The following is an 11,238-nucleotide window of genomic DNA, read 5'->3' as shown; positions in this document are numbered from 1 at the left end:
CTCTAAAACTATATTGCTGTTTAATTATATATCCTCTGATCAATTTTTTTGTACATCCTAGAGAAATTGAAATGAAAAAAGGTCTCCGACTTCCCATATTCCAGGCAGAAGAAATGGCCTAGTGTGTCCTAAACTGGAGTCTAACTTCCCTGCCTGGGTTATTTTCCCATCCCTGTCACCCTCTTGTCATCCCTATTGCTTTCCTGGGACACCCAGTTAGCATGCAGCACCCCTGTTGGCGTGGGAAATGTGTAAAGATGAGAAAATACAGATGCTGCTTCCACTAAAGGACTGGGTAGGTGCTGACATGACTTCAAATCCCTTTTAATAATCATATGATGCTTTGCCCAAATATCTCCCACATAACATTTTTTAAACTTTGGTCTTGTTTCACTGAGGTAAAATTCACATAACATAAAATTAACCATTTGAAGGTGAGCAATTCAGTGGCATTTAGTACATTCACGATGTTGTGTAACCACTGCCTCTATCTAGTTCCAAAATGTTTTCATCGCCCTACCCGGATACCCAGGAAACAGTTCTTCCCCATTCCCCCTGGCTCCCAGCCCCTAACATCACCAATCTACACCTGTCTCTATGAACTCTAATCTGAGTTTTTCATATCAATGAAACCATGTGATATTTTGAGTCTGGCTTCTTATACTTAGTACTAGAGGCCCGGTGCATGAAATTCGTGCAGGGGCAGGGGGGCGGGGAAGATATGTCCCTCAGCTCAGCTTGCACCCTCTCCAATCTGGGACCCCTCAAGGGATGTCCGACTGCCCATTTAGGGATGTCTGACTGCCCGGTGTGGGATTGGACCTAAATGGGCAGTCAGACATCCATCTCACAATTCAGGACTGCTGGCTCCCAACTGCTTGCCTGTCTTCCTGCCTGCCTGATTGCCCCTAACCACTTCTGCCTGCCAGCCTGATCAGCCCCTAACCATTCCCCTGCCAGCCTGATCAACACATAACTGCTCCCCTGCTGGACCGATTGCCCCCAACTGCCCTCCCTTGCTGGCCTGGCCCCCCCAACTGCCCTCCCCTGCTGGCCTGGTCCTCTCTTGCTGCCCTCCCCCTGTAGGCCTGATCTTCCCCAACTGCCCTCCCCTGCTGACCATCTTGTGGCAGCCATCTTATGCCCACATGGGGGCAGCCATCTTGTGTGTTGGAGTGACAGTCAATTTGCATATTACTCTTTTATTAGATAAGATAATCTTTTCAAGGTTCATTCCCTTTTGTGGCCAAATAATATTCCATTGCATGATTCGACCACATGTTGTTTATCCACTCATCCACTGATGGACCTTTGGGCAATTTCCACCCTTTGACTATTGTGAATAGGGCTGCTATGAACATGTGTGCACATGTACTTGATTCATACGTAATATTAATGAGCTCATATTCTAAGGTAAGTATTTGTGCTCACCATCTCAAGACTTCCATCAGGGGCCTCCCACAGTGAGGAGCAAACTAGGACAAAGCCCCAGCGAAATCAGCAAGATGAAATCATTGTAGATTGAGAAGTAACCAGCCATGGCAAGCTTGAATTGTAGATGTATTTCAGGAACAAATTATTGGGAGAAAAGGGGGACATGACAGAGAAGAAGTAATTACTACTACACATCTCTGGGAGTGTCATTTAATCAAGCAAAATGCTGGCAATAGAATTAGCCGCTTCCTACCTTCCCATGTTACTCATTCTATATGCCTCAGAGTACGTCCCACTGTGTCTCTGGAACACCTCAGGCTGCAGTGGTGGCTGGGCCCCCAGACATGTTCTGAGATGAAGAGCCACACAGCTCAGCTGACCACCGGCTCTCAGGTGCTCCAAGGTTCACCCACCAGCTTCTCCAAACCCTCAGAGAATGGCTTTGTCCAAGCAAAGAGGCGAAGCTAGACATCATCCCACTCCTATGTGTGTCTCCTGGCCACACGGGGCAGCAGGGTACCAATGAGGAAAAACAGCGGGAGTGCAGTGCAATGGCTGGGAGACCAGACTCTGGGGCGCAGAGCTGCCCGCCTGTGGTTGAACCCCAGCTCGCTTCTTACCAGCTGTGTGGCCTTGTGAAGGCACAACCATTCTGAGCTTCAGTTTCCCAAATATCAAACTGGGGATAGTGAAAAGTACCAATCTCATTCAACTGTTATGAAAATTAAAGAGAAAGTAGGTCACTTTAATGAAAGAGCTCAACAAATGTTAGCGAGGGTGGTACTGGAAACAAATACAAGAGCAGGCCCGGATACAGCACCTCCCCTCTCCCAGGAAGGCCCCTGGAGGCCGATTTAAGTCTCCTAGTCTTCCTGAGGCAGCTGCTTCCCCAGCCTCAGTCAGGCACAGCCTCAAAGACCCCCACCCAGCTTAGGCTGATGCCACCAAATCCATGGAGCCGTCCATTCTTCAGGGCACAGATTGTCTCGGGCTTCGCTCATCTCCTGCAGCACCTGAAATGCAGCCCTCACACACCAAGCAGGGCACAGAGGCCAACATCGGCATAAATCCCACAGCGACACAGAACAAGGGGCTATCAATTCTTTGGGCTCTTTGTTTTCTTCTTAAGGAATGAAGTGTGTGTGTGTGTGTGTGTGTGTGTGTGTTCTTTTTTAATGAATACATTTAAAGATATTGAGGTAATAATTGGTAATATACAAAAATGGCAAAAATGAATGCAGGGATGAGTAAACTCTGGGAAATAGTGATTCTAGTCTAAGGTACCTCTGGACCTGTGACTGTGATTTACACAACATCCCTCCAGGTCATTGGATTTCTTTAACTCAGTGCCACATTCACCAGCCTTTTCCTTATTTACACTCACTCTGAGCCAGGTGCTTTATTAAGTGTTGAGAGACACAGAGGTGAGAAAGAAATGATCTCTGCTCTCCTCATACCCAGGGGAGAAGGCGGGAGTGTCAACCAATAGCACAAGGGAGGGAGCGGCCAGAGGGAATTCCTTTAGAAGTTTAAATCAGTGGTGCTTCTAGGCTGAGCTTAAATACCCCCAAAATACCTGATGAGACTCCATTAAGGACGTTGGTCAAAAGAGATACTAGAATTCTGCAAGATGCTGGTGATTGTCAGGGCACTGAGAAAGCATGATATGCATGTGATGGTACCATGATCCGTGGAGTGGTGCTCCAAGTTGTCACATTATAATGCCAGTGCTATGGCATGGTGGTGTGTGAGGTGTGGAGTCTGGGTACAATCTCACGGTGTATTGTTGTGTTGGTGCCAAGACCCATTTTGTCATGGTTAATGTTCTGCTCACGTGTGTGCCATAGCAATTGTGTCACCGTGTTTGGTGCCAGATTGCCAGGATGTTACAGAGCCATGGCAACTTTGCTGGGTTCTGGCTTTGTGCGCTTGCACCATGGAGTGGTGGCGAGGTCCATGTGATGCTTCCTTTCTTGCATATTTATCTGTTAGGCACATCTCAGCCCTCTTGTGCTTAGGAACAGTGGATAGCACTTCAGCACTACACTTGGGGGCATTTTAGACAGTGCAATCACCAACAAGGAGCACAAAAAGGCAAGAGGAAGAGGAAACGTGGCACTAACTAGACTGTGGAATGGACAGTGTTTATAATACAAGAGCTGAAACAAGGAGGCTGAGCATCAATTTAGTTCAACCTGAGTGGGGAACACACACATGGGGTGACTCAAATTCTTCTCCACAAATGACATGAAAGCACCATGAAGATTGGTATTGGGGTTACAAATAAATTTTAGCCAGTGGGCAAATTTGCAAACACAGAATCTGCAAATAATAAGGATGGATTATAATTGGAAGGAACATATGCAGAGACTTACAGGACAGAAAGGATCATTCTAAGTGCTTTCTATCAGTAACACAATGAAGCCTGTCTTACTACTGTATCATTTTACAACTTGAGGAATGGAGGCCAAAAAAAAAAAAAAAAAAAGTAAAGGATCTTGCTGAAGGTCCCACAGCCAGGAAGTGACAAAGCCAGCACGTGAACTCAGGTATCTTTCTTTAGAACCCCCCAGGCGTAGTCCACATTGTCTCTGGGTAGCAATTGCCACTAATGGGCCTTCATTTCTCAAGAGAAGCACTTAGAAGCTGAAGACCTGAACCCGCACCTTTCCTTCAGGACGGGAGTCTGGCTCATACTTTCTCATCCAGAGCAAGGTAAGCTTTCCTGAGACTTCCCTGGAGGCTGTCCTCCCATCTGTCATTTGGTGACCTCCACGGAAGCTTCTACCACTGGCCTTGTCATTACTGACATATCCACCTTGGCTGCCCTGCCTCACTGGGGAGAGCCCTCTCTTCCTGCCATTGGACTATAGAGTCGTCACTTTCTTAGAGGATACTCTCTCAAAGCTTTTCTTTTTGTGAGGCAGGGGAGAGTGTTGCATGGTATCCGCAGAACAAGTCATTAAGGCTAGACACATGGTGCCATCTCCACGGCTCAGGCAAGAGTTCAGATCCCGCCGAAACTGGTTTGGCTCAGTGGATAGAGCCTCGGCCTGCGGACTGAAAGGTCCCAGGTTCAATTCTAGTCAAGGGCATGTACCTGGGTTGCGGACACATCCCCAGTAGAAGATGTGCAGGAGGCAGCTGATCGATGTTTCTCTCTCATCGATGTTTCTAACTCTCTCTCTCCCTTCCTCTCTGTAAAAAATCAATAATATATATTTAAAAAAAAAAAAAAGAGTTCAGGTCCCTACATGGCAGTGATTCCCTGACACTCTGAGCCCTTTATCCACTGCTGTATATGCACAAAGAGGGGAGGGTGGTACGGTAGAATGGCTACAAACACCAACTTGGAAGTCTGGGAGATTTGTGTGGCTGTAGAACAGTTACAAACCACTCTATGCCTCATCTTCAACACTGTAAATTAAAGTGATTCTGCTTGCCTTATGATAAAAGTGAAAAAGCAAGAAAGATAATGGTACCTGCTTTATAAGGTGGTTGAAAAAATTAAGAAAATTCACACAAAAGACTGCATACAATACCCGGTACCAGGAAGAGCTCAATGAACTCATCTTATTTTCCCCCACTTATATTATTGTTAGTGTTCTGTGCCTACCACCATCAATTCTGAAGTTCTTTTGTAGTTTCTTGCAAGAATTCTAACACTTCAAAATCAAATAAAACTCTTGGTGGTTTGTACATATTGCCTAAGCTCCTAAGGCAGGCATAAAATTGGATATCTTTATACCCACCTTCACCGTAAAATTCCCAGACATTCAGGGATTCTAGGAAGGTGGTAGCAATGGTGGCATAATTTTTTTATCTTTTTTCATCACTCCAGAAACAGACAAGCTATGATAGCAAAATCAAAATCCCGCAGACAACATCTACAGCAAAACAAGAATATATACCAGCCCGAAAATATGAGCAGTTGAGAAAACAAAAAACAAAAAAACACAAATATCCCCCAGACCATGTAACATCAACAAGTGTGTGAGGAAAGCAAAAAGGACACAGGATTTATGTTTAACTCGGGAGCCAGAAAACCCCAAATTGCCAATAGAAGAGAAAATGCCCTAGTGAAGGGAAACACAATTTGGGGAAAACAGCAGGGACCTTGCAGGCTTCAGTGTGTGACCACAAGGTCAGAGAATGCTGGGGCAGCCTGGGTTCTAGGAACTCTTAGAACTTACAAGAGCTCCCTTCAGGACAAAGGTGTGAACTGAATAGAAATTACTCGGGTAGAATCTAATTTACATAGGACAAGGCACTAGGGAAAAAGGAAAGAAAAGTTCCTGATAAAACTGGAGGAGGTTAAATGAACCAGCAGATGTTAGAATATATAAGCCATATATTTGAGCACTTGGTAATAACAACAGAATAGTGAACTCCAGAGCTATGAAGCTAAGAAAACAATCCTGGCCCACTCTCCTTAACAAAGTGAATAGAATAACTCATGCCCTTTAAGCATAAACAACAAAAAAGGATTGTGTTTCAATCCCACACAAAGTTATTTAAAAAAAAAAACAAGAAGAATGAGCAGAATAATGTCCTTACAGACAATGAAATATGCCAGAAATAAAGAGTAAAAATGCAAAGAAGAAAAGAAAGAAAACTCCAGGCACAGATGGCTGCCCTGGTGAAATTTATCAAAACATTTAAAAGAAATAATGTCAATCTTACAAAAACTTTAAAAAAAAATAGAGGAAGAAGAAATACTTCCAAACTCATTTTATGAGACCAGAATAACATTGGTACCAAAACCTTATAAGGATACCAGACCTTACAGATTAATATCCCCCATGAATATAGATATAAAAACCTTGAAAATATGCATCTAAGATCAACAATATATAAAAAATGATAAGACTTTATAACCAACTAGGATTTATCTCAGACATGCAAGGTTGGCTTAACTTTCAAAAAGCAATTAACATTACTATATTAACAGGAAAAAGGGAGAAAAATCACATGATTGTTTAGTAAATGCAGAAAAATCCTTTCACAGAATTCAATACATATTCATGATTAAGAGGGGGGGGGGGGGGAAACCCTCTCAGCAACTAGGAATAAAAAAGGAATTCCTTAATCCCCATGTTAGTACAGGTCTTCTAAAAAGCAGATAATAAGGCAGGATTAGACATGCAAGAAATTTATTAGAGGACAATATTGTGAAAGGAGATGAGGAGAAGGCCTAGAAGAGAATGAGAGACTTGTCAGATCCTGATACAAATCTGGTGAAGGAGTGGGGGAAGAAGGCAGGTGATGTAGAAGCATCTGAAACCTCAGTGAAGCTTTTAGAGAGTTAGACAAAGCCATCAGGGAGTCCTCAGGCCAAAGTCACGGCCCCCCAGAGGAATCCCACATCTCCTAGGCATTGGCTGGGAGAAGTCTTTGGGAATCTGACTTCAGCACAAAGTGATGGATTTCAGAATGCAGCTGTTGGGCTCTCTGTCTTTAAGCTTCCCATGCTTGGAAATCTGAAAAATGCATTTTCATAGCTACCAAATGGTTAGAGGGTATCTATGAAAAAAACTAAAATTAATCTCAGCCTTCATGGTAAAACCTGGGATACTTTTCTCTAAGATCCAGAATGAGTTGAGGCTGTCTATTCTTACCATTTCTATTCTGCATTGTATTGAAAGTCCCAACCAATGCAAAAAAAGCAAGAAAAGAGTATAAAGATTGGAAAGGAGAAGTAAATGATTGTATAGCTAAGATATCTATCAAAAATATACTAATTTATACAGGAATTTAACAAAATTTCAGGATACAACATACAAATAAGTAACTGCATTTCTATACACTAGTCCCAAACAATTAGAAAATTGGGAAAATACCATTTACAATATCATTAAAAAAAAAATCTAGGCATAAAGTTAACAAAATATATGCAAGCCCCCCATACTGAACACCAGAAAACATTTCTGGGAAGTTAAAGAAGACTTAGTAGATATATGGAGAGACATAACATGCTCTTGGATTGGAAGGTTCAATATTATTAAAATGTCAATTATCTCAACATTGATCTATAGATCCAATACAATCCTGTTATAAGCTCAGCTGTGTCCCCTTAAATTCATATGTTGAAGCCCTAACCCCCAGTACACCTCAGGAAGTGACTATCTAGCAGGGCCTTTGAAGAGGTGATTAAGTTAAAATAAAGCTGTTGGGTGAACCCTAATCCAATCTAACTGGTGTTCTTATATAAAGAGGAAATTTGGAAACACAAAAACACCAAGGATGCCCACCCACAGAGCTAAGACAATGTGAAGATCCAACATGCAGCTAGCCATCTGCAAGCCAAGAAAAAACTAAACTCACTGACACCATGATCTTGGACTTCTAGCCCCCAGAACTGTGAGAATGACTAAAATTAAAAGCTTAATAATACTATTTGTCAATGAGGATATAGAGCAATTACATTTTTGGTGGATTGTTAATGGTATAACACGTTGGAAAAATAATTGTCTGTTCTTTTTGTACATTTTTGTTTCCTTATTTTTAAAAAAATTTTTAATTGAGATGTAATTGATATAACATTATATTAGTGTGCAACATAATTATTTGACATTTTCATATATTGTGAAATGACCACCACAGTAAGTCATCTAGTTAACATGTCACCATGCATAGTTACAATTTTTTTTTCCTTGTGATGAGAACTTTTAAGATCTACTCTCTTAGCAACTTTAAAATATACAATACAATCTTATCATCTACAGCTATGCTGTACATTACATTCCAGGAATTATTTATTTTTTAACTAGAAGTTTGTACCTTCTGACCACCTTTACTCATTTCACTCCCTGCCACCAATCTGTTCTCTGTAGTTAAGAGTTCATGGTTTTTGTTTGTTTGTTTGTTTTAGATATAAGTGAAATCATATGGTATTTAACATTCCCTTCTTTAACTTAGCATAATGGCTTCAAGGTCCATTCATGTTGCAAATGGCAAGATTTCCGTATTTTTTACGATAGAATAGAATGTCACCATTTTCCAAACACATGAAATCATGAATCTGGAAAATGATTATCAATGGCTGTTATATCACAAAAAAGACAACCAGTCAATATGTGCTGAGTGATGGGAGCACAGGACAATGCCTACAATGTAGGACTACAGATAAACAAACAAATCTGAATCAGACCAAGTCACTAGATCTTGCTGCCATTTTATAGGAAATATAGGGGACAAAGAGCCAGGGAGCTGACACCACAGGGATGCAGTCCCATCTAAAAACTACCTGGTCTCTCCAACAAATGGATGGAAGGGGATAACAAGAGAGCTGGGGGATCTATCAGCTGAAGAGACTAAAAGAAATATCAACCACTTGCCATGTGTGAATGTCATTTAGATTCCACTGGGGGGAAATACGAAAACAATTGTGGAAATTTGAACATTGACTAAAAAAATCTATTAACTGCAGATAACCCACCCAAAAATGCATGTTTTCTTTTTGTCACTTTAGGCAGCCTCACTTTTGCAGGGGCTGGATTCACTCTTAAACAAACGCTCCTCTCAGTGTGGCAAGCCAACAGAACTCTCCATCTGGACAGGCTGCCAAGTCTTAACGCTGGACACTGGCCGCCCAGGCCACCATCCCAGGCTAGAACAGCTGCTCCTAAATGCTGGTCTAAGGCACTCTGCCAACCCATAATCAGGCGGTAGGCACCCAGCTGGCACGTCCAGTAACATATTTCAGACACTCAGGTAGCTCAATCACCTCTCCTACCAAGAAGTCCCCTCTGACCTGTCCTGCCCATGGGTTTCTACACACACACACACACACACACACACACACACACACACACACACAGTAACTAGTAGTGTCCTATAAGAATAAGCACCAGTGCTTGTTTCAGTAGCACATATCCTAACCTTGGAATGATACAGAAAAGATTAGCATGGCCCCTGGGCAAAGATGACATGAAAATTCATGAAGTATTCCATATTTAAAATGTAAAAAAAAAAAATAGGCACCATATATCCACCTATCACCTGCTGTGTCAGGACTGCATTCAAACCGCACAATGACCCTGGAAGGAGATATTATTATCCCATTTTACAGATGAGGGAATGGAGATGAAGCTTTAAGTAACAATGAAAACCACATACACTGTAGTTGGTAAATGGCAGAGCTGGGATTTAAAATCAGGTCTATCTGCTTGCAAAGCACTTTCTTTAATCACTGCACCGAATTGCCTTCTTTAGCAGCAAAGAGGCTATTCAGGCAGTGCCCTCGGGTGTCCCAGACCTGTCTCTTGCTTCAACAGTGTTTGGACAGAACAGACCCAGGGACCCCATTCTTCCAGCCTCCAGCCACTCTCCTGCGTCTTATCGAGTCACCACCTTCACACGGGACAAGCCAACACACCGTGTTTTTTTTTCTACCTTAACCCCTTATTGCTGAACAACCATGAGCTCCCAAATTCGTCAGAATTATTCCACTGAGGTGGAGGCTGTGATCAACCGCCTGGCCAACCTGCACCTGTGGGCCTCCCACACTTACCTCTCTCTGGGCTTCTATTTCCACCATGACAATGTGGCTATCGAGGGCGTGGGCCAATTCTTCCCTGAGTTGGCGGAGAAGAAGCTTGAGGGCACTGAGCATCTCTTAAAGTTGCAAAACAAGCTCGGTGGCCGCATTCTCTTCCAGGATGTGCTGAAGCCTTCCCAAGGGGGTGGCGGGGGGGGGGGGGGCGGGCAGGCCAACTCAGGACGCCATGGAAGCTGCCCTGGCCTTGGAGAGGAACCTGAACCAGGCCCTTTTGGAGCTGCATGCCCTGGGCTCTGCCCATGCAGACCCTCATCCCTGTGACTTCCTGGAGAAGCACTTCCTGGATGAGGAGGTGAAATTCATCAAGAAGATGGGCAACCAGCCAACTAACAGCCTCCAGGCTGGGCTGGGTGAGTATCTCTTCAAATGGTTCACCCTCAAGCATGACTTGGAGCCTTTGGAGCCCAGAGGCCTTTGAGGGGCCCTTCTGCATTCCCCTGGTGTCTGGCTTTTACCTGAGCCTCTTTCTGAAACTACTAGCCATTCTTTTAACCACCCTGAAGCCCTCTCCCATGCCTTGGACCAAATGAAACAATAAAGCTATTTTGCAGTAAACAAACAAACAAAACCCACATGAACTGAGAAATCCGGGCATCCTGCCCGTGTCTCCCCTTCCACATCTTCGTTATGCCCCAATGTTGGGCATGTCCTCTGCTCCATGTAGTGGAGGGGCTGAAGGATGCATTCCACTGGGCCTGGAAGGAAACACATCTGGAAGGAGGCTGCTTTGAGCAAACCACACTCCCCCCAGAGTATGGACAGGATTGGGTGACTATAAATAATCATAAGAGTGTGAAGAGATGCTCTCTCCTGGGGCTCCCTTTGCAACGGTTGATGGTAATTGATGAGGCTACAGGGACATGCCAATCCTCCTGCCCTCCGAACCAGGTGGAGTTATTTACAGAAATGTCACTTTCCCAGCCCTTCCTCCCCATGTCTGTCTGAGACTTGGAGAGCAGCAAATATCAATTTACTGTTGCCCCGGGCACAGGCAATGAGCTACCTGTACACCCCACTGCCTGCAAAATAGGCTCAGGCTCCTGCTCTGGCTGAGAATTGCTTCCTCTTTGGAAATTTGGAGAGAGAGAGAAAGATTTGCCCCCTTTCCAGGCAGAGGGAGATCAAGTGACCTTCCTGGAACCATATCACAAACCACCACGTCAATAAAATCTAGAGTCTCCACATTGCTACTTCATAGTGGGGGAAATAAATTGGCCGCCAGACCAGAAGCCAGAAATGTGTAT

The 11,238-nt window shown here is 43.6% G+C and overlaps 1 pseudogene across 1 annotated transcript; it reads left to right on the top strand.

The window, feature by feature from the left end:
* The first annotated feature begins 9,853 nt into the window (after positions 1 to 9,853).
* LOC308525340 (ferritin light chain-like) lies at positions 9,854 to 10,412 on the top strand (annotated as a pseudogene). Its single transcript has one exon. The product of its transcript is annotated as a ferritin light chain-like (transcript).
* Positions 10,413 to 11,238: the final 826 nt, after the last annotated feature.

This window comes from Myotis nattereri (genome assembly GCF_964212035.1).
Source record: "Myotis nattereri genome assembly, chromosome: 9".
NCBI classification, from domain to species: Eukaryota; Metazoa; Chordata; class Mammalia; order Chiroptera; family Vespertilionidae; genus Myotis; species Myotis nattereri.
This window is presented reverse-complemented; position numbering and strand designations above follow the sequence as displayed.